Below are 24,734 nucleotides of genomic sequence, written 5' to 3' on the forward strand. Positions count from 1 at the left end.
AAAAGTATCGGCAAGACATATCGGCATAATTTTTCATATTGGGCCGATGCCGATATTTACATTTAAAGCCATTATCGGCCGATTCCAATATCAGTCCGATAATATCGTGCATCCCTATTGTTTAATATTTTTGACTGGGAACACCACAAATGTAACAAAGCAGGAGGAAAGTCCCCCAAAACGTACAAAAATGATCAGTTTTGTTTAGGAAGTTGTTATACCCCATGTGAGCAAAGTCAGTACGTTTAGATCCAATGAGAGCAAGTAGCCTTTTTCAAAAAAATAAAAAAAATTAATAATACTCTTTGGGGCAAAATGACCCAAAAATGACACAACATGAGGGATAATTATTTAATAATTTTATAACGTAACTGTAAATATAACTTACATTCTTAATTATATTTCAAGATGATAATTTTCAGGACTAAAGCAACTTAGGTTTACTTGTTTATCCATTCTTTTTTTTTTTAATCAGGCTTTTGAGGAGCATTTATTTGTACATCTTTTAATCATCCTGTATTGCACTGCATTATATACAATTTGTCTCCCAGAACCTTAATCATAAAACTAAGCATTTCAATATCATCTTACTAAGACATTTTTAGGAAATATAGAGTGACAACTTATATTAATAAGTAGTGTGCTTATAAAGATTGTTGTGCTTATAAAGAATTTAAACTTACTTTTTGGCCATCTTACTTCTTACCATATAAATAACAACTACACAAATTGCATAGTGTTGCTCAGTTTGGGCATCTGAATAAAACTGAGGTGTTTATTTCTTCCTTAAGTGTGAGCTCCAAATTCCCACGATACGATGGGCCATAAAAGCCTGATGCATCAAATATGATTAAAAATATTATTTAAAAACATTTTTTATCTAAGGTTCACTAAACTGTTCTGTTGAAAAACAAAATAGATTTTTCTGATTATTATTTCATATGGCTTTACAGGGTTAAGCATTTTCCTCAGGCATGATAATACTTTCAAATCCACAATATCCATTTTACAAGACTAAAATGGTTTGAAACTGTTAAATGTATTTGAATGCCTTTTCACATGAAATGCAGCATATTCAGATGTTAAACAAACGAGTTGCTTTTGAATACTGTTTCTCACATTTTCATTTAAAACCCACCAGAATGTGAGAGAGACAATATGTATGAAAATGAGTTTTGGATCCTAGCTAACTCTCTCTCTTTAAAAAAATAAAAAATTGTCCTGTACGCAGAGGAACTTTCCCAACTGATGAGAGGCTTATCCTGTTTTGGGTGCGATATACGTGCATTGTGGCTTTTTGAAGGTCCCTGTTTTTTTGATGCGGAGCTGTTTAATACGTTCCTGACACAGTTGGCATGGTTACCAGTGGAGGAAAAACAGCGACTTAAACCTTGTGACTGAATCTCCCTGAACCTGAGATAATCTTCGGCCAATCTCTGTATTAACACCCAACTTCTACTCGATCTGCCTTCATGCCCCCATGCCAGCCTCCCCGCACACGCTCGCTTCCCAGCGCCTCACAAAGGCTTTTGTATCGGGATAAATGGTGTAAAACTGGCGCCCATGAAATAATTTCCCACCAAAGCCCTTTTATTGCCAGACATGTGGCATTTGTCTTTTTAATTAAAAAAAAAAGAAAATATCATGCATTTTGTGTTGACTGTCGAGAACGTGCCGTGGTTGTTCGGCATGATGCGAATGATGAAAATATAGATGAGGGGTTTAGCGTTCTTCCGCAGCCAGCTTACTGGCCCAGAAACGGTACCTAGAGCGAGTATGCGAGCCAAAGCCTTTAACAACCCCCTGCCATGATTAAAACACTATATTAAAATGACATGGGTGGTGGAAACGCATTCTTGCCCTCAGCTCCTGAACCAAAGTCTGCGTTATTTATTACCGTGGCCTCTATTGACCGGGTTACATTAGCCATTTTCATTTCTGTATATATACGATGATTGCTTCAGGCTGACAGACAGTTTAAATGATCTCACTTTCAAAGTGCAACAGCTAAGTGTGTTTGGGCATATTCACAGTCACATTTAAAGAGAATGTGCATGATTTATATCGTCTTCAAATAAATCTATTTATATCCAAAGTAGTTTGTAAGTTGGCACTTACATACTCAGTCCTGATGCTTGCTGTAGTTTGGATTTTAAATGGCGGGAGCCTGATAACTCGTAACCCGGACGACTCCATCAGCTGTGTCAAGACGAGATAAACAACATTTCCCTTGTGGATAATGTAGGCTACTGTTGCATACTGTGTCTGGATTGTGCTTCGCTTTCTTCATTTGGTGACAAAGAGCACAACCAACAATTGTTTCAGGCCTGGACGATATTTAGAAAAATACCGGAAGCGAATACTTGTCAACAACATCGCTACTGAATCTGCAGCGCGATCAGCGTAGTGCGATTCGCGAACGAATGAGTCTTACGAGCTATAGTTCCTTTGGCTTTTAGTGAATAAAAAAAAAAACGAATAATATGGATTGTACTTTTAAGTGAATCAGAAACAATGTAGTGCGTTCCGAACGAATTACTTATATTAATTGGTTCTTTTCAGGGAATCATACAATGCGGCCATTTTGATTCCTGAATGAATGACTCTTATGAGTCGGTTCTCTTTTTTTGTGGATCAAAACATACAGCGCACCAGTGTACTCCGATTCCAAACGAACCATTATGAGCAGCAAATTAAAACTTTCACTAGGTCCAACTCCAAATGAATAGGCTACTATTATTTTGTATTAAAGGCTCATGAGTGTACATACTTGTTTGTCAAATGATAAGCGTGAGTTGTTGTAATCAGCAGTATTTTATAAAAGTGATCATATTAATAATAATATTCATTGAATGAAACATATAACTAGCCTATATGTTATTTTTCATTTAGCTTTTGTTCAGGTCATTGGACTGCGTTTGCTTTCTCTAAAAAGTCTGTGAAAAGTGATTTAAAGTTTGTGCAACACTTTTGCAATAACTGTATTAAATTTATTTTTTTAGTTTTGTAGAAATCTGAAATGATCTCATAATTTGGCAACAGACTGCTGAGAGCAATATATGCAATATGAACCAGCATTTATTTTATCCAAATATTTCTTCATCAAAACATTGTTAATGGGCCATTAAGGAAACAGAGTCATTAAGAAGGATAGGAATTGGAACCAGAGCTGTTACATTTCTTACATCCCTACTGTCAACGGTGTGCCCAGTGAGGGGTCCAAAAACTGCATCTGTGCACAGCACAAACACGTATACACACTAACATAACAGGAAACTTCAGCAGAAAAACACCAGATAACAAGGACAAGTGGACTCCTGCCGTCAGCTTAGTTCCGAGACAATGCATGTCTGCTGCAAAGACATGTGTCTGTATTTCTTAACAAACAAGCGGACACCCAAGAGGTGTGGGCAGGGTCTGATCAGCTGTCAGTCAGCCCCATGAGAATGTCACAGAAATATGCTTCAAGTATGCATTTCTATACTTGAGCCCTAGAAAATTGTGGTCACTTCTTTGATTTTTTGACTGTCATCTCTGTAAATATTCTTTTCTCTTTTCTTGTTGCTTTATTTTCATTTTGTTGGGGGTGGGGGGTAAAGTTCTTCATGAGAACGCCTTTCTTTCTCATCTTTGACTTCACTTTGAATGTCACCGGTTTCTCAGGATTGACAGAATAATATGCACTCATCATTTTGCAGACGCAAAAAAAGGAACTGTGAACACTGGGAACATTTTTGGGGGTATTTGCTTCTTTTTAATCAGTGGAGAAAGACTGACATGTCCAATCATAATAACACATCAACTGCTAAATGGGCCTTTGCAATCACTGTCAGTTCCATTCCATTAGGGAGTCCTGGATGTATGGACATCAGTCAGCTTTTTGTGGTGTTATTTATTCATAATTTTATAATTTAACTATTTATCTGTTTATTCATTCTAAACAATTGCATTCTGCACTTTGATTATGCCCTTGTCTAATCAAACAATGCTGGCACAACAAATTGCTTGTGTGCAGGTTGTCTAATTTTACAATAAGTTTTTTTTTTGTTTTGTTTTTTTTAATGTAGAAAATTTCTAAAATCTTCCTGATCCCTAAAAAAAGGATAATCCTGTGCTCTACATATGGTTGCAGCATTAAAGAACTGGAATATATCATCCGGTATAAACAGAAATGTATAACTTCTAATTTTATGTTTCTAATTTTACGTTATGCTGTGGAAAAGCCCCTTCATCGACTTGTAACCCCTGCATAAATTGTATATAAAATAAATTATATGAAAAGATCAACTGTGGGAAATCTTGTATTATTATCTCAAATTAAGCAACCATGAAATTATTTGCCTTCATGTAAAACGCATGCAATCCATTTTAAATGTTGCATACTTTAAATCCAGGTTGATTTCTTTTTTTATCCTGCATAAAAAACATCCAGTGGGTCACCTACGTATTGGCAAACAAATAAAGCCTGCATGAAATTGTAGCTAAACCATAACCCACTGATTGTCCTGGAAGTTCATCAATACTAGATCCTTAATATCCAAAAGTCATGTCCCACTCACATATAGTTTCTGTCATCCTGTGGTACACTCTTGTTTCAGAGCAGTTTGCAAGAAAAATGTTGTGGTAGAAAAAAAAAATGAGATGGGAAGAAATATTATATTACAATATTTTTGCGTTCTCTCACAAAAGAATTGCATTCCCAGAAAATGGCATTCTCTCACAAAACTAATATAATTTTCCCTTCCATTTAATTTTTGTACCATCACCATGTTTTTTTTTTTTTTTTTTGTACCATCACCATGTGTGTCACTGTTCTTCACCTCACATTATGAAGGTGAGTAAATGACAGAATTTTTATTTTTGAGTGAACTATCCCTTTAAGATGATTGTAAAAGCCTTGATCAATAGCAATCAATAATCTTTGTGATGCAGATTTTGACATTTGGTGTTTAAATGGATGAAAACATAATCCATTAAGTATTTACCAGATCACAAAAATTAATCAAATGAGAAGCAGACATCATGCCAGCATATGAAGTCCACACAAACCACACCTCACTCCGATGACCTTGGCCTTGTGCCCAGCTGACTCGCAGGAGGGTCAAAGCGCAGAAACCCGTCTAGACGCTCGTGTCCATTAGTCCGATTGCTAGCCAGCGACTTGGCATGGCCAAGATCCTCCTCTCTCCCTAACTCACCAGACAGGTTTTCAATTTATCACGGAGAGGTCACTGTCTCTCATCTCTTCAAAGTGTTGTCTGATTCCTGAGCTCTGCAGTGAAGATTCGACGGGCTATTAAGCAAATTACTGGCTGGTCAGTTATTGCACTCTGTGCATTGCTCATCACATAATTCAAAGGGCCTGCTCATCTCTTTTTGACTCCCAGGCCCACTCTGCATATCTTGCACTGCTAATTCATTGATTAAGTGTTTGTAGCTCTTGTTGTCACTAAGGACGGCAGGAAGGCAGTGGGAAGGGGAAAAAACAATACACCATTATCGGAATCTAAAGCAGTGGAGGGTTTGGATAGGCATGCTGGCATAGGAGCACATGGGATAATTTCCTATTTGTTTGTGTTTGTAAAGCATGGAAATAGTATAGTTCAGTATTGCTGTGGCTACACGTAGCTGAGGAAAAGAGCAGGAAGATTGGAGGTAATCAGATTAAGACCACATGCTGGCTATAGACAAAAAGCAGCAGTATAATACTCATTTGTCCTTTTTCTCTCCAAATGCAGAAGTAGAAGAAAAATAATGAGAATTCAGGTAGGTGTAATTGTACCTAGCTTTACCAAAAAGTGGTTTTGGATGCTGAAGAGATTAAATTGCAAAAGTAAACAGTGATATTTAGTTAGTTAGTGGCTAGTCACACTACACCAGAGGTCAGTGGCATTTGCAAAAGGCCTTCAAGACACATTTATGGCAGTAAAAAAAAAAAAAAAGTTCCATACTTGTATATTTAATGAGCACAATTGTGTGTAAACTACTTGAAATGCCTCTCTTTTTCTTTTAATGCTAACTAAGCCTCTGTGCCTGTGCTAACACAGAGCTATACAGCAAAGACTGTGTAATTTTTTGTGTATACATGTGTGGGTGTGTGTAAATGCATGTTAAAGTGTGTGGTGTATCTAAACCCACAACAGTGTCTACTTTAATGCTGTTATCCAAACTAGGACAGAGGAGAGGGCATCTCTAAATGAGATTAGCATTGCTTGTATATTGCATAGGTACACAAAGGCCTTGATCATGATTGGAATGGAGCTTGAAGATTATCAGAACAAATACAAACCTAGATCTACAGCAACAGCATTTTTAGGTTGATGTTGGACAATGACATGGTCTTAAGTATTATCTCTTTTTTATTAATATTTTTTAAATATTTTGAATCATTTTATATTTTTATATTTTCCTTTTGCATTTTAAATTTAGTTAAAGTTCTAGTAATTTTGTTGTGTGCTTTTGTAATTTTTTTTGTATAAATATACAGTACTGTAATTTAAAAAAAATGATTATTTCCATTTCAGTTTTAGTTATTTTAGAACATGACAAAAGACATCAAGTTAAAGTAAATTAGAATTAGAATTGTTGCCTTGGCCCATGGCATTTCAGATAATGTTTATTTTGATTAAAGTAACAAAAAAGTAATTGAATATAAATACAGAAATATTGAATAAAGAAAATACAAAAAAATAAAATAAAATAAACTTTATTATATGTATAGATGATAACTAGTCATGGCTGATTGCAGTTTACTTTAAATGCTTTCATACTAATTGTGTGAACTCCAATGCGGCCTGCAATTTGTATAAAAGTAATCCATCTTAACTTACATACCATTGGAAGTATGCAACGAACATAGTTTTGCAAAAAGAAAAGTGAGGTCTCACGATTCATAAAGGTGTTGATTTCAGCCAATTATTTGAGTTACATGAGAGAGTTTCTGTCGGCCCCAAAGATACACTTATCTTGTCATAATGATTACTGAAATAAGTTCCTTTTTCCTCTTTATTTTTGCAAATTACTAACCATCTTTTAAGAGGTCAACACTCTCTGTCTTGATTGACATACTTGAATGTATAATGAACTGCTCGGCTGTTTCCCACAAAAAGCCTCAGCTGGATCTCAGCCTCCAAATTCCAGCAAGCTACCCTTGATGTGCATGAGACCGGGCTGACGCACCCCTATCTGCGCTAATCATTGCCCGCCAAGGCCTCCTCTTTTTTAATAAACGAGATAATTGGCTATCATTGTCTGGCTGGCTCTGTTTGGTGAGTGGGAATGGAAATGGCAGTGACCAGATGCCTCGCTCCTGTTCTCAAAGCTCTTTAATTAGAGAGGGCCCAGCGAACCTGAGGACCACGCCACTACAAAAGCAGGGAAAAGGGCAATTAACGGCCGAGTGGTCCCCTCTCCGTCCATCTGTCAGAGCGCAGGTGAAAGGATGATGAAGGAGGTCTATCCTCACAGGCCCATATGGAGATCCTTATGGGCAAAGCCTCTCAATGCCTTACCTTTAAGAAACATAGTGTTTTTTTCCAATCCTTTTACACTGGCGTCAATATCTGCCTGGGAATGCAATGAGACAGCTGCGTGGTCAACAGACAGGTGGTCTACCTATCTTGTTAGATGGTGTACATGTAAATTTCTCCATGCATGGATCAATGTGCTTTTTTCTTTCTTTCAAACAATGCAGCCATCAGACAGCCAGCCCCAGAGAATACATATACGGTGAAATTTCATTCCATACGCCATTGTGATATTCCCCTTACAAAAATGTACCATACAGTAGTACAATGTTCAGAATAGCATACTAACATACTACTATTTTCTTCTACTGTTTTGACAGTTTGTAGTAGGTTTACACAGAATGCAAAATTTCTCTATGCACAGAATATATATTCCAGATATACTGTATTCCAGAATGCAATGATTATGTCCATAATTTTCAACATCTCTTTTTAACTTATAATTTGAAAAGACTTCAAAAAGTGAAGACATAATTTACTCAAAATTGAAAAAAAAATAAAATAAAATAAATACTACTACTACTACTTTCCCCATATATATATATATATATATATATATATATTGATGAAAAGACTTCAAAAAGTTAAGACATAATTTACACAAAATTGAAAAATAAAGAAATAAAATAATAATTATAATAATACACATTTATTTATACAAATGTATATATATATATTTACGATACATAACAATAAATAATTAAATACATAAATAAATAAATATTATTTAGAATCACAGAAAACAAACAAACAAATAAATAAATAAAGAGAACAAATGATGATTTTCATGATGTTCTATTAACAGTTCCTACAAGTGCACTGGACGGAACTGAACCAAAGTAGTAGTTAAAGATACACATTATGAGTTTTGACTGTGGTATTTTATAAAAATAAAGGAATTTGCTCTACATTTTATGTATTCAGCCAAACTGTAGTTGCAGAGGAGTATTTATTTATAAGAACATTATATCTGCACACCTGGATGTTTGCAGGCAGGTGCAGTGGACACAGAAAATAATATAAAAAAGACAAAAATCCAATACATTTCTATTGCATGCAAGAAATCCAGTGTTTATTGAGATGGCACTGAATGCTTTTCTGATTGGCCCATTCTTCATTTTACATTCAGTGTTTCAGTGTCTACTTTAATGAAGGTTGCATGAAAGGTTGCTATCTCAACAACTATTTCTCCTTGCTTCATTTTACACAATGGTACAATAACTTTACCTTGAGCAACATGAATTTTCCTTGGCAGAAGTTTAGAGACACCTCACATAGGTGAGAGATAATTCACTTTTTCAACAAAACCAACATTATTATCATGCTCTTAATTAAGATCAACAGTATTACAAAATTGTGAACATGAGGGGGGCAGCCACATACAATCGTGAAGAGATTATTAATTTGAAACTAAGCGCACGTGATCATTAAATACTGTAATGACTGTGAACAGTGCGGCAGAATGTCTGGGGAACGATTGTTGTTGAGCTGAATTAATCCAAGTTCTCCACGCAGTATATTTACTTAAGCCATTAAAACCCATGACAGTATGCCGTCAGGCAGAATCAGTGATATTCAGATGACCTGCTTTTTGTCTGAACGTTTCATTGGCCCTGTGCCCATTCAAATGTCTACAGCCATTACACTTATCAAACGGGATCTAAATGCAAATCCGCAATTTCATAGCAGCCGCAACAGCTCTGGCAGTTTACTATTTAAATAGAACTCTTCAGCAATTGTATGTAATTAGATATTATTATTAGATGCGGTAAATTTCAAGCCTTTAAGTTCTAGGTTTTCTCTTTGACCGACATTTGTTTATATTGGTGTTCACCTACTAAAATGTCCAATTTGTTCATAGAGTTCATGAATATTCAAACTAATGCCAATATTATACAAGAAATAGAGAGGCTGAAAGAACGTGGGTCAATTAGCTAATCAAGAATGTTTACATTTTAAAGGTGACATATCATGAAAATATGACTTTTCCAGGTTTTAAGTGCTATAATCAGGTCCCCGGTGCATCTACCAACCCATTAAAGGTGAAAAAGATTAACTCAGTAACTTTGTTTTGGTAAGCCTTTTTCTGAAAGCGTCTGAAAAAAACGAGCGCGTCTGATTTCGCTCCCCTAGCGACGTTGCAAAGGGATATCATTATAATATTACCGCCCCTTAATCTGTAAGTTTCCACCCACGGCGCTGTCATTTTGATAAAAAAAACTTTTTCTATTGTCATGTACTGATGATATTCTGTCACTTAAGATGACGACTGAATCTGCTTGCATATTTATTATATTATTATGTAGATACCAAAATTGTTAAATAAATCAAAACTATCTTAATTTTTTTCAATGAGGTGCATCCTGTAATGCTTTTACACAGTATTGAACAGTTCCCTTTCATGGGAACTTCGAACTGCGTCCTCTAGGGGTCGCTATGGGGAACTCCTCATCGTGACCCGTGTCTGAAGCATACATTGAAAAAACACCAACTCGTTGGCCGGCGACAGCCATGTGGTGTTTTTTCAATGTATGCTTCAGACACGGGTCACGACGAGGCGTTCCCCATAGCGACCCCTAGAGGACGCAGTGTCTCGTTCCCTACTCAGGGAACCATGGTTACATAAGTAACCCGAGACGTTTCTTTGCAAGCTGGGCACTTGGTGGTACTTCACTGGTACTTTTATCCAGCTTTTGAAAATCTTTAAAGATTCATGTCGCATAAATTGCATGGAAAACAAAATAAAATCTTACAGGTTTGGAATGACATAGGTAATTAAACAATGACAGAATTTTCATTTTTAGCTGAACTACTTCTTTAAGTATTGACAGTACGTCTCTCCAGTGGTGCTGACATCTATTAAGCCTATTCATCTGAAGTGCAAATTATTCAGTACCTCAGTAGTAACGCTGTGTGCTATGCAGCTCTATCAGATCTGGATGTGTGGGATATCGATCCTCACTTTGTCCGCACACTCCAAGACTGCCAAAGATACAGTCAGGTTGTGGAAAACAGAGCGAGGGGGAGTTTCAACGTGTCCACACCTGACATGAGTGTACTCTTGGTTGTGTTGATTGTATATTTTTATATGACATAACTGCTGAAACACTGGACAAGGATGAATAGGCGTCTGATCGCGGCCGTGGTACTGACCCAGAGGATGGCTTCAACCTTCAAGTAAAAGAGGCCCATGTCGATTTATTTTTAATTATCTGAGGCAGGTCTGTGGCTGTGCTGCCCGGCGACTGTCTGACTAAGGGAAAATGCACCAGCAATGCAGAGCTAAAGTGAATATTAATAGGCCTGGCGGTTGCAGACGTAGGATGCATTTTATTACAAAGACTAATGGTCCACTTGAGCAAACCCTCATTGCAATATCTCAGCTTGTTTGACCATTCCTGGCCTGTTTTGAATATAATACCAAGATCTGGTCAGGTCATCCTCTCAGAACTCAATATCACGCGAGGCAATTTCAAAGTTAACCCTGCAGCCGTCAAACGTGTCACGTCCTTTCATAAAGACCTTTTATAGAACGAGTCGACGCAAGTCCCTGTTATCTTTTGGGATAAAAGGCCAAAGTTTGTTTCCAGCAAAACAGCTTTACATTTCACCCTTTCCAAAACAATGCGGTGAGTGTGTATTATCAACATTTTTACTGGCGTAAAGTTTCCTTTCTCACTGGCTATGAGGCGCTTCCTCGCACACACCCACATGCAATGTCCTGTGAAAATTCTCCAGCCTGTCAACAAAATATTTTCTCCCTTAAGAAACACAAGACTGTTAAATCACAGCTCCACTGCCTGGTCTTGTTCGCTAGGAATGCCGTCGCAACCAGAGAAAATGGTATGCGGCGTGTTGTGGGGGGCGAACCACATCGAAACTCTGTGTTCAATAGCATGTACAGTACGTACAAATACCACAAAGCATTCAAAAACTGCCCTTTTTCTTTTAATCTCGCTACATTGAATTATTGCAATAACCGCTCAATCTGATGCCGGACCGTGATTTCGGAAAGGTCAACTTATCTTTCAGACGCATATATGCATGCAATGGAGGGTGAAAAAAATGTATAATGATAATTCACTGCTCAGACAATGAAAACGAAAGACAAAAAAGATTTTATCTTTAAATAAAATATATACATGGAAGGAGAGACTTTGGATTGGACAGGGCGAAAGAGAAGTGTTTTGCTTATCAAGAGGAATCGGGAGATTGAAAGACACAATCGCCAGACACCCCCTTCCGAAATGGGCTCCCCCCCTCCTATTTCCATTACTGCATCGGGATGCTTTCATTATTTCATTTGGGTGCAAAAACGCAGGTGAAAAGCTTCACAATATTAAAGTGAACTCAGCTAAGGTTAAGAAGTGAGGGACCTTTCCTGTACACACACTTTCACACTTGTACACTTCTCTCTCGCTATGTTCTAAAACCTAATGAGCTGCCTATGTAGGTATTATTTTAAGGCATCATAGGCTGTACCACAAGGTATATCTATTTTCTAAATGCATGCTAAATAACTTATTGTGAAGATTCATCCATTTATACATTTATTTTTTTACAGAACCAAGTCCCAGGCCTACTTTTTTTTCCCCAATTATTTGTTACACTGAGATGTATGCCACAATACATAAGAAAAGATCTGTCTCTACTTCTGTTTCATCGTGACTTTAATCAATTGAAGTTGAGTTGCATGAAGCGATATTTACGTGAGATGTGTATTAATTGGCCTATGTAGAGTGTTCCAAATTATTCACTTATGCAGTTTAGGATGCCTATGTAGGTAGTAAGCCAGCTCACTAGGTTTTCGAATAGAGCTTTCGTCTCATCTCCCCTCCATAGAAACCACCGTAATATTTCAAGAGAAAAAAGTGCTCCTCTTTTTTCTGTTAAAGGTTCAAACAGGAGGAGGAGGGGCTGGATCTAGGGTTTCACTCCTTCTCTGGCTTGAGGGCTAGCAGGCAGCTATTGAGAGGTATGTAAACCATGGGAACAGGTCAGGGCAGTACAGACACAGAGTGGTTTCTTAACCCCTCACTGTCTCATCCTGACTCAGACTCTTATATGTTCTTGACGGGCCTAAAAGGGTGAAGAACTGGCAGTCAAGCGGAAACTGGCTCATTTGACATTTGACCTCGAGGTCAGAAGGGAAGAAAATTGAGTATATGAAATTATGGATCCTGTATGTCTGAAGGGAGGGAAATAATGGGTCCCAATGGTTTCATAGAAAATGCTTTCGGCAAAAAAGCCACAGGTGCTGATCAAATCAATGATTTACATTTTCTGTTAAAAAAAAAAAAGAAAGAAAATTAGCCGTTGGGCTTAGCAGTTGGCACATGCACATGTGCATGAGGTTCTTATTTAAGTAACATGAGTTTGAATCTGGCTCATGTTGTTTCCCAAAGTTCATCCTACCTTGTTTTCAGGTTATATTTCATCACAAAATTAAAAAAAGAATAGAAATAGAAATTGCATTTTGCATAAAGAAATTAACAATTAAAGAATTTCTGCATTGTGACATTTATTTGTATTTCAAAAGAAGTAACAGAGATGCATATCTCATTACACATAGCCTTGATAAGGGCCCTTCAGTATTGTTAAACGGGATCCTTCGAGTCAAAAAAGTTGAGAATCACTGCACTAGGCCATGATCAAGACAAAAATACAGAATCAATTAACCAATGAGCAATTTATGCACAGGCATGACCACTATTGGGTGGAAACATTCACTGCACACACTACAGCAAAAACACTACAGCACACATTACAGGTGGAGAGGAATAACAACTACAAGATGGATTTAAGGTTTGGTCCATTTTGAGTGGAAAGATCAGTTTTTGTTGTATTTGATCAGCATTTTTTTTTTAATAATAATTTTAAAAATCTCTTTTTCTTTTTATGTAATGTATAGTTTTTCTCTGCTTTTTCTTTTTGTAAGATGTACACTTCAGCAGCAGTTTCCTTAAGTTAGCCCATGCTTTAACTGTACCTGGATTCATTTCTCTCTTTCTCTTTCATTTGCTCCCCTCCCTCGCTGTTTTGGACGAGCGCTTAATTATCACAGCTCTTTAGCTTCTGCTGCCAGATCTCTCATTTCGTGGCCTTTTGATCATAGACTGGTCAGGGAATTTGGCCACAAAAACAGTGTTTAGTAACTCGATATTGAGAACAGAGCCAAACAGGCCCTGTCAGTTCAACAGGAAAAAAACAGATACATACAAACCTACAGAGGAAGAAGCTCACACAAAACGCACACAAGCAGCTTTTAAAGATCTAGGCGCTGGATCCACAAGCAGAAAGAACACCCTGTTTAACAGGGTCCTGGTTTTACAGAGGCCTGTCATTTAGGTCAGCTCATTGCACATCGGCCCATGTGAGCCACCGACAGTCTCTACTGAAGGAAATTTCCTGTCCTTGACAACGTACAGCTCACTTAGGCAGTCTGCGCCTCATCTCAGACACACATAGACATTTAGAAAATGTGCAGGGACTGCCTGCTGTAGTATCGAGCAGGATTACTGTGGTTTTTATATGTGCAGGACTTCATTTGTAACAAGATATTTCTGTGGATTCATTGTTAAAAGCTGTCTGACCGCTTTGAAGCACAGCTGAGTCCACGGAAGACACTTTCTCAGGCTCTCCGGCTCATCGTCGTTTCACGTAAGGGCAATTGATAGGTCTGAGCGTCTCTCCCCTAAAGGGGTGTCAGGATAATTGTATTGTATGACAATAAAATTAATGCAGGGATGATAAAGACTAAGAGTAAAATATTTTCAGCAAGAAACTTACATTTCACATCTGAATTTTGAGGAGGAAATGCCTCCAACAATAGATTTTTTATACCTATGGCATATCTAGGGGTCAAACGTGGTGACCCCAATCTGGAATCATAATAAAAAAAGGTCTGCAGATTCTGATATTATGAATGATACTTTTCCCTCCAGCGAGAGAAAAGACCAAATTTGATACCGCTCAATACACCACACAGAGAAAGACCTGTCATTTTCTGTGTACTCTACATCATAATAATCATAATAATTTGTACTAGATGTGAAATCACACATAAAGTAATGTATGTCTTTCATTTTCATTTTCATTTTTTTTTAATTTGTTATTTGTTCCATGAACTTACTGAAATTTAGGAAAACCTTACCACACAATTAAAAAACTAAAACAATTTAAATTAATATCAGCTTACTGAAATAAAGCACCACATACAAACAGTTTTCATAATTGCCAATAATTTAAGCAACAAGCTCCACCCTTCAGCACAATGGTAACCACAAATATTATCCAACAGAAACGCTTAGCAGAACATTAAACACTAACAGGCCTAAAATAACATAAAATAACACATTATTTCAACATTTCCCCTCCTAGGCTAATCCCAGAGCAGCTGGGAACTAGAAAATGCAGTCAAAAGTTTTTATTTTTTAGGGATTTATTATTATTTTTTTTTTAGGGATTTATAATTTCGTTTTCAAATAATAAATCATCCACAAATTAGAGTTGAACTAACCAGAACATGCTGCAGGAACAACAGAATATGGAATTACATTTTGCGCATGTGGACATCAGCCCGCCGTCTGAGGAAACACAAAACGTGAGCGTATATCACAACCGCGCCACACACAGATTCAGAGTGAGGTTTTTATTGCGTTGAGAATGGTATCCATAACAATATTTGGTTTCAGTCAAGAAGTCATCACCCGACTATTCAGAACAAAAGTCAATAAAAGCGTTATTGCTGCTCAGGGACGTGAATTGGCTCGCTCGAACTCCGAGCATGTGGCTGTGCCACACTGTAAGATAATCTAATTGGGATGATGAGTGTGAGGTCAAAACAATGAATGAAAAATCACTTGTCTCTCTATAAGAAGCTTCAAACATGTCGTACACTGCCTGTAAGCTGCGTATCATGACCTGATATTGGAGGTTTTGTTCAGTTTCTTTAAAAAAAAACTCAAGGTTAGAGTTTATAAGAGGTGAGCGGTTCTAAAATCAGTGCCTCCATGCGCAATATATCATACCGTGCCTTATAAAACACCTTACAGCCGGCAATGCACTGAAGATAGTTCATGAGATGTTTTTCCTCAGTGGTTCAGGGTGATAGAAGTGAGGTTACGCGCTTCTATTCACACCGTCCTCAACAGTAAGCCAATTGTGTGACACAATTGTGTGAGCTTGTTCTTAAATCAGTGCCTCCATGCGCAATATATCATACCGTGCCTTATAAAACACCTTACAGCCGGCAATGCACTGAAGATAGTTCATGAGATGTTTTTCCTCAGTGGTTCAGGGTGATAGAAGTGAGGTTACGCGCTTCTATTCACACCGTCCTCAACAGTAAGCCAATTGTGTGACACAGAGATGTCAAGGCTCGAAGCGGAGATAATGCAGAAATAGCCATCTCAAACTTTGCATGAATCTTACAAGAATCACACCCTTGCACGCAGGGAGACGCCAGTCTAATATATGTTATTGCTCGAGAGTGCTTGTCTATTTTGCAGCATGCTCCTATTGACAGACTTTTCTTCTGTATCAATATAAGGTCAACCACTTTCTTTCACTCTTTAAGAGTGTGAGCTGAAGGTTGAGGGAGTCTGAAACATCCCTTTATGGATGTCAAAAGTGCTATTTTACTCCTCACTACCAAGCCAAGGGCTAAATATTCATAGAGCAGACAGAAAATTAATAGGCATCTACATTTTTCTATGTATGTTCTGCAAGATGGGTTCAGGCCCATCAGGGCCATCTGGTCTTAATAGAACATCAATTGATGTGAACAGGAAAAGAGACCAATTTGTTTTCTCACTGGGGGGTTTGGGGCCGGTTTGTAAATCTTATGTGTGCATTCGCACACGCTTGGTAAAACAGTCTTCCTCATTCTTGGCATCACAAGTCGACGGCTTTACAGTAGACAAGAGCCCGAGGCTCCCTAATGTGTGTGTGTGTGTGCGTGCGTCGTTTAAGTGGACACAAGCAGGACTCTGCACTTCCTTAAGATGTTCTCAGGGCTATTACGAAAGGCTGTGTGCGTATGTATGTGCACGCATGTGTCTGTATGCATTCAGGCGTCTGTTGAGGGTTTTGCCATTGTGAAAGGGGTTGAGGGAAGGCATGAATACCCTCAGTCAGCCAGCTGGCAGTCTTGGGTCTTTGTACAGCCCAGCTTTTCATATTGTCTGCTCAGTTTACAAATAAACATGGCTAGGGATGAGGCCTACAACAAACAGATAGCCCCATTCAGTGTGCCTGACAAGCTGCGGGGAAAGCCCAGGCCCCTGTTTCCACAAACCACTCCATTTTAAAGCACGCATTCAGCCAAAAATCTCTCCTTCTAGCTTTTGTGTGTATACATTAGATGGCATGCACATAATTTTTATCACATACTCCCGCCACCTCTCTCCCTTGGGTCTGTAAGTTTGGTTTCTTACATAGTAAAGTCTTAAAAATCTGAGATGTGATTCTAATGTAATAATGCATTTAAAATAATCAATCAAACTTACTTTAGCTGTGGCACAAATTATTTTCCAATGAAAGTGAATAAATATTTACATTTTAATCTGCTTTTCACATAAGTTTCAGAAAACTTAAAACATAGTGCATAAATTGTGTGGAAAACTTTTATTTACCTTTAAATATCATTTTTTCAGAATTTTGGAGCTTGGTCATCTCTGTTTTTCACTCTCATTGTATCAAAAGAAGCATAATGAACATCAAAACTTTGCTTTTTGTGTCCTACAAAGGGAAATACATATAGTAATAGATGTATGAAACGGCAAGAGGGTGAGGGGCAAAAAAATCTTAATTACAGCATGCACTTTCATTTGTGTAAAATCTGAACATCTTCTCTAGCATGATTTGAGATGATCCAAAGAGTATCTTGTGCTTCAATGGAAGTAAGAACATGTGACCGTCTGTACAAAGGAGTCACATGATCGATGTCAAAATTTGAAGAGTGATGTAAAAACAGTACAAAATCTTATTGCAATACATTACAAAAGTCTTATTACATTTTAAATGTATTCATTTAGCAGACACTTTTATCTAAAGCGACTTACACTATCATATAAAATTATTACTTTTACATAATAGTGTTTGTTGTTTACAATTTTTTCAACATCCTTCATCTTTCTGTTTATTTTCAGGTTTAAATTTGATTTTATATCCTAGATTTTCAGTATGGCCTCAGACTTTTGCATCCCACTGTACAGTTGAGTTTGTGTTTTGTATTGCATTAACCTCATTGATAGCACAAGGACGGCTAGCAGGTTTGAGCACAGATAAAACATGACAAAAGACCTTTTGAATCAAATGCTCTCTTTTCACGCACTCTAAGTACAGCCCCTCTCTCTTTCACACGTTCTCTCTCTCTCTCTCTCTCTCTCTCGCTTGTTCACGCATGTTTTTAAGGGAAATAATAGCTGGTTGTATGGATCCGCCTCCTGGCCAAGGGAGCTACTTTGTCTTAATTACCTCAGGACGAGTGAGTGGCCCCTGAAGCAATCATCTTTGTTTGTTAAAACAGCCGTTATCTGCTTCGGTAAGGTCCATAAATAAAACATAGCCCAGATTACAATGTCATGTTCCTTAGGACTCCAGAACCTGGGAACCGATCACAACAACAAGAACAAAAAATCCCTGAGTGCTGCACACACACACACAGACACAGATGATCTCTGTACATTGTTATCTGATGTCAGCTTGTCGAGACTGTCAGCGCTGAGTGATCTAGCGAGCTGATTATGAGTATCCACAGATGTAAATAACCTTTTTCACTAGTTCAAGGTGGGCCATCTGTCCACTGTCATTTATTTAGTTTATTAGTATGCAGGGTAAGAATTATGAAAATTATCTTTGGCTTATCAACTTTTGTTTCATAAAAGGGAAGTGGAACCAGGTATGTGCAAGAAACAAATTTTAGCAAGAAAAATTATGGCTCCGAGATTCAATCCACTCTTGAAAATCTGCATTCGACAGTAACCTTAGAGAAAAACTGTCTGATTCCAATCTCTTGCCTGCGATGTAAACCGAATCACAATCACAGGAAATGAATCCAATCATGGAGGGGTGGTGCAACAATCTAGGTCAGTTTTGGAAATGACTGCTACAGGCAATAAGATTAAGGAACGCGCCGATTCGCTGAAAGATGAATCAGTAAATCAGCTCTGAATGAGTAACACTTTGCTTCTGTTCTGTGTCTTGTGTGTAGCTAATGTTTATTTTTCCAGTTTATTTTTTATGATGAGAGCATAAGAAAGAGGCATTATGTATCTTTGTATCAACAGTACAGTGGATGAATTAGAAAAATATATATATTTTCCCCATCTCCCATTTGCTAACACCCCCCTCCCTCCACACACCTTCCTTCCCATTTCTACAGCTTAACTTCATTGTCTCAAACCCTTTCTTTCATCTTAAGACAAAGATTTATGTAAATCTTTGGGCCCGGCGTTAATGCGAGCCGCAGTGTGAGAAATAGCATCCCTAAATCGCAGTATTGTTGTTGAAAATGACAAGGCAGCCCCCTAATCCCACAATGCGATCATCCAAATGTGTCATAATGCTCTGTGTAGGCAGGCAAATCTGAATATCAAAAAGACACCACGCACCTCGCCAGAGCCTTCAGTTCTTTAGAACAGCTTTTTTAAAGAACTCACCCTGTTGTCACTTAAGGAAAGGCAAAAAGTATAGGAGAGGAAAAACAGAAATGTGACATTTGAGTGATTGGTTTGGTGTGCTGTTAAAGGAATTTTCTTTCTTTGTCTCAATGTTTTGGTCCTTTTTTTAAAATGCTTTTTGTGTTTGTTTTTTTTTCTCGAGTTTGACCTTCTCAATCCACAGCTAGACATAGTGTTTTTCTTTGACTTTGATTAGAAAAGTTTGATAACTGACAGAACCATTGATCTTCATTGAAGTTTGTGTGTCCTATATGGTGCTACCAGTATATTTCTCTCTCTCTCTCTCTCTTTAGTTTATTTATAATTTTTTTCTAGACAGTTATATAGTAGAAACAGTGTAATCGGAACATGTCACAAGTTCGACTTGAACCCGCATCACCCACATGAGCACCATGTCTCAGCATTTCTGGAGCATGTGTGCTAATCGCTGCATCAGAGCTCTGACTTTTTGTGTTTTACCATGCAGGACTATGGACGCATTGCTTAAATGCTAATTTATTCTTATTTATTCTTATTATTTACATTTTGCTATTTTAAATAATTTAGTTTTGGACTATTTTGCAGTCAACGCATTCCTAGATTACATTGTTTCATTCATCTCCTTATTCATTAATTCAGTTCTATAATGGGAAAACACTGGAAATTATAGGGAGAGAAATTAAGTGTTCAAACATGTCACAAGCTAGACTTGATCCTGAATCCCCCACATGAGCTCCATGTTTCAATATTTCTGGAGCACATGTGCTTATTGCTGCATCAGAGCTCTGGTGATTTGTGTTTTATCTTTTTTTTCTGTGTGTGTGTGTGTGTGCATGTGTGTTTTGTCATGCAGAACTTATTGTTTATATGTTATCTATATATTATCTATTTTGGACTATTATATGGCCATCAGTACATTCCTAGGTTGTAGTACTGTTTCTTTCATGCCCAATTACAAAAAAAACAAAAAAATTAAAACTGATTTTCTTTGTACAGTTATATATTATAAAACCTTTATTGTGCTGTTTTCTTGTCAAGTGCCAATGTTTATGCATCTGCTGCTATTCCGTACGATTCTAACTTGAAATGCTACATTTGTTAAGCCTCAAATTGATTCAAGCATATTTGATTAGTTTCCTTGTCATTTGTCATGCCGATCTGTCTGTCAGAGCAAGAAAAGAGGAGGAGAGAGTGACACAGCCATGAAACAGCCATGCCAATCAATTGGACAAGGACAAGTTGGTTGAATAATAATGTTAATAATTACAACACAAGTCTAGGGAATCCCTGATTTGCCATGACTCCCTCATTGAGCTATCTTCCACAGAGACTCCTCCGTTACAATAATTAACAGAACCATTCCACTTTTCTTCTTCGTTTTCTGTTATTCCCCCTGGATCAGGTACAAGTCCAAAAAAGAGAGCGAGAGAGATAGAGAGAGAGAAAAAAGTACAAAGATTGAATTCGCCCCCTCCCCATCCGACAGTAAAATCTCGGGCCGTCACTTGAAGCCCGGTGGGGGATTTTGTGGGAAAGAATAGCCATGTTGATCTTGAAGACTTAAGTCTCAGCGTACCTGTCAACACTCTGGCTCAGCAGCGAAGACTGTGGCCTAAGTCACTTGAAGTTGCCTTTTAATGAGAGGGGAAGTCTGCGCACGCTGTCAGACTGAGCCGAAATAATTCCATACCTTCTGAATAACCCAAGCGTGTCTTTTAATCCTGCTGCTGTTTATGTAATGGAAATAAGCAGGAACAGGTTAATGAGAAGGTGAGCTCTGGCCCGCACACACACACACATAGACTGGATCTGGTACACTATGAATATGAAGGTGATGTGTGTGTGATGTACGAAAGGCTCAATGCAGCTCTCCCCTTAAACATATCACACACAGACTGAATCTGGTACACTATGAATTTATGAAGGTGATGTGTGCATACAAAAGACTCCCCTTAAACATATTCTAATAAAGATGATTATAATAGAACTTTTGGCATTTCATTCAAACAGTTGATGTAATTTTCCATTTCCTATAACTCAGAAAAAAGGCTTTTATTTTGGTCTTATTTTACTATATAACTTACTTATGTTTGGAAATTCTAAATTATTTTATTTGGCATCTTTCCCCAAAAAGGCAAATGTGACCTTTACTATATATATGTATATAAATACACACACTTTTGGCATGAGAAGAACGGAATAGAACTGACACTCCCCTACCTCACATAAGAATGTGTTTTTTAAGCTATTTAACTACTTATTTGAATATCTTTATCATATTTATTAAATCACTTTATTTTAGAATAATTTTTTTATAATTTCTAACAGTGCATATAATATATATATATATATATATATATAACAGAAAGAGAATTATGGTGAGAGAGGAATGGAATTGGGATACATCATAAATCAGATTCAAACCTGAATTATCCATATGAGCACCACGACTCAAAGTATTAAAAGCATATGTGATCATTTCTGATACTTTTCAAAGTGCTTCATCATGCTGAGCTATATTGGTGTATTTACTGTTTAGATGCTAATAAAAATTATTCCACTTATTCCCCTAATTTTGGATCTTTCACTTCTCCTTCCCTTCCATCATTAATTTCCTCTATATTTTTTTCTTCCCTGCTTTTCCACCCTCCCTTACTCCATCTCTTCTTTTCTTCAGTGGGAATAATCCCCCCTACAGGAGACTTTAAAGAGCAGGCCAGGCAGGGACAGGCTTAATTACCCGCCTGCCTTAAAACTGATGCCAAATCAAAACTTACTCTGGTCCATCTCTGTCCTGCCTTGGCAGGGCTAATTGTGGCCTTGGATTCTATTTTGGGGAGTTTTAAAAAAGAAAAAGTCACAATTAAATCAAAACTAGAAATATGTGGGCGGCACATCACACATCATCATGTACTTTATATAGTTCTGGAGGTCCTGCCTGATTGATGTGAATTTTGGAGCAATTTCGGGGTACGGTATATAATTTAACATTAGTCATTTTATATAATAGTGTTCGCTTTGTGCTAAGCAACACCTTAGTACTAACTCAGGGCTGTGCATGTTATATCGCAAGTGTTTTATTTGGCCAGTCCAGAAAGTACTTCTATATACTTTTCTATGTTTTCAATCTTACACAGGGGGTAATCCAGACTTTTTTTAAGCGAGTGAAGTTTTAAACCTCTCCGGGATGTGCAACGAGGTTTCGATGGCTGGCCGAGGGAGAGCATTACGTTGGGGTATTTAACACCGTGGAGAGCTGGATACGAGGGGGCTTAATGATGCCGTAGCAGTCGGGATGAGCGCTAATTCACCGCCCAGGGCCCGCGACGGATGGGGCACCTGCAGAGCCTGCCATCAGTCAGCTTACCCACCCTCGACAGGTCCCGGGAGGGGCTCCAGATCCCTCCGACTCATGGAGCTCTGCCACTCTCCACAAAATGGCCTCATAATGACAGACGAGTGCGTGAGGTAGTTTGCATCTTTTTGTTTTTCTTTTCATTCTAAAGCTAACGCGTCAGCCTCTGAAAATTGTTTGCAACTAAAAACACATAAGAATTTTAAACATAAACAAATATGTTTATGCTAAAAAGTCTTGCGTTCCCTTAAGATTTCCCACACGATAAGAACATGCCCTGGAGCCAATTATTTTCAGATTACAGTAGTGTTATAGCATGGTGTCTTGCTTGATCTGTTTATATGACATCAGAGCAAACAGAAGCTAAATCGGTGATATGGTTGAATATTGTGTGACCTCACAAAGCATTTCTCTCGTAAGGCCCCGCCCACTCGTGTTTTCATGTCAGTTACATATAAAAAGCTTTATTATACCTCAATAACAAATACAAATTTTATGATGACTCGAGAAATAAAGAGTAAACAGCAGTGAAAATTCTTGTTTTTTTTTATTCAAGACCTGCATACCAAAGTTGCCTCAGTCCAAACAAGGGGTATCAACGTTTAATGCTTGGAAGAAATACGGGAGGAAAAAATACTAAAATATACACAGAAGGGCGGCTTTCAAAAATAACTAGTATAACACAAGTGAACATAATTGTCAGTTTGAGATGAACGTACTGTATAAATGAGTGGACAAACAGTCGTACAGAGCTCTTTGACCTCCACAAAGTGCCACATCTTTTTTTAGATGCAGATACCAGAGGCTAATACACTCTGGGAAAGGGTTTGAAAGTATACATGGTGGGTCAGGTTGATCGATTCCTGTCTGTATGAGTGTGGTCAGTTTAAGTAGCTCTTGATTACTTTAATTGTAGCCTTTGGTTGAAGGCAAAAAGCTTTGATGTGAATTGCACACAATTGGAGAGATCATACACAGCGAGGTTTGGCTCGGCTATCCTATTACCTACACATTTGAAAGTCCCCTGTGTCGATTATTTTAGACATATTATGAGCAAGCCTGTTTCCTGTGTGTGTGTGTGTGTGTGTGTGTGTGTGTGTGTGTGTGAGAGAGAGAGAGAGAGAGAGAGAGAGTGAACGAGTGTGTGTGTGTGCAGAGGGAAGGAGACAGACAGAGAGAGAAAGACCTTCCAAAATTTCCAGACCTTTTTCTTTACTTCCTGATCAGAAAATGATGATGACACGATAATGACTTGGACAACTAAAACATCTTGTATTTGTGCTCTATTCTTCCCATGCTAAAAAAACCTGAACTTTACAGGCCCCAGAAATCAGGTATTACACCTCAAAAATCAAAGGACAGAAGGGGGCTTTGTTTAAAAAAAAAAGACACACTGCTGCCAGAACACAATTGTTTTTTTTTTTTTTCAATTCTTTGCTTCACAAAAGTGTTGCATTTGTCTTATAAGACAATAAATAGGAAGATCAGTATTCAAGGCACACTCATGTCAAATTGAATGGCAGTACAAAAACTGTCCAAATAAATTAATTTCATTTTTATAGTGCCAGCATTGTGAAAGCCAAGCCTATCAACACTGGCACTTCAATCTCAGATGCTCCCTCTAGCAAGGCCCAATAAATTCGTATTTTAACATAATTTCTTGCTCAGAAGCCGTTTTCGCTATTGTTTTAAAATATGAAAATCAAAATAATAAAGTGCGGGTCAACTGCGAAGAGCTGTGTATGTTTACTTTTCTTTCTCTCTCTCTCTTTCTATTTCATTAGCTTGCTTTGCTCTTTTTAAACCACGATATTCCCTCGCTTCAATCGTTTGCGCTGGTTAGGGCATCTTGTCGAAAGAAGGCTGTTTAACTGCCAATAAATCAGTTGGATAGAAGAGAAGAGAAAAGAAAAGGGAAAATTCAGCTGTGCATTCTGTAAGCGTGTTGCTACTTCTGAGAATGCGTTCAACTACACATCACAGGAAGTCCTGAATGAGAGGAAAGAAAAGAAAAAAATTGTCTTACTGTTTTAGCACACGCTCAACAGGTTATGACATACACTCTTTACTGTGCAATTGACTAATCTGCATACCTGCTGATGGCTCTGACACACGGGACATGACCAGATTAACCAGATAAATCAATATCATACACATTTTTAACTATAATCAGATTTACTGTGCAGTATA

General features: G+C 37.7%; 1 long non-coding RNA gene across 1 annotated transcript; it reads left to right on the forward strand.

Annotated features, from left to right (window-relative positions):
- Positions 1-23,107: 23,107 nt before the first annotated feature.
- LOC107751727 (uncharacterized) lies at positions 23,108-23,953 on the forward strand. The gene is made up of 2 exons (XR_001641292.1): positions 23,108-23,628; positions 23,686-23,953. It is a non-coding gene; the product is annotated as an uncharacterized LOC107751727 (long non-coding RNA).
- The last annotated feature ends 781 nt before the right edge of the window (positions 23,954-24,734 follow it).

Source organism: Sinocyclocheilus rhinocerous, unplaced genomic scaffold (genome assembly GCF_001515625.1).
Source record: "Sinocyclocheilus rhinocerous isolate Xijiao unplaced genomic scaffold, SAMN03320098_v1.1 scaffold993, whole genome shotgun sequence".
NCBI classification, from domain to species: Eukaryota; Metazoa; Chordata; class Actinopteri; order Cypriniformes; family Cyprinidae; genus Sinocyclocheilus; species Sinocyclocheilus rhinocerous.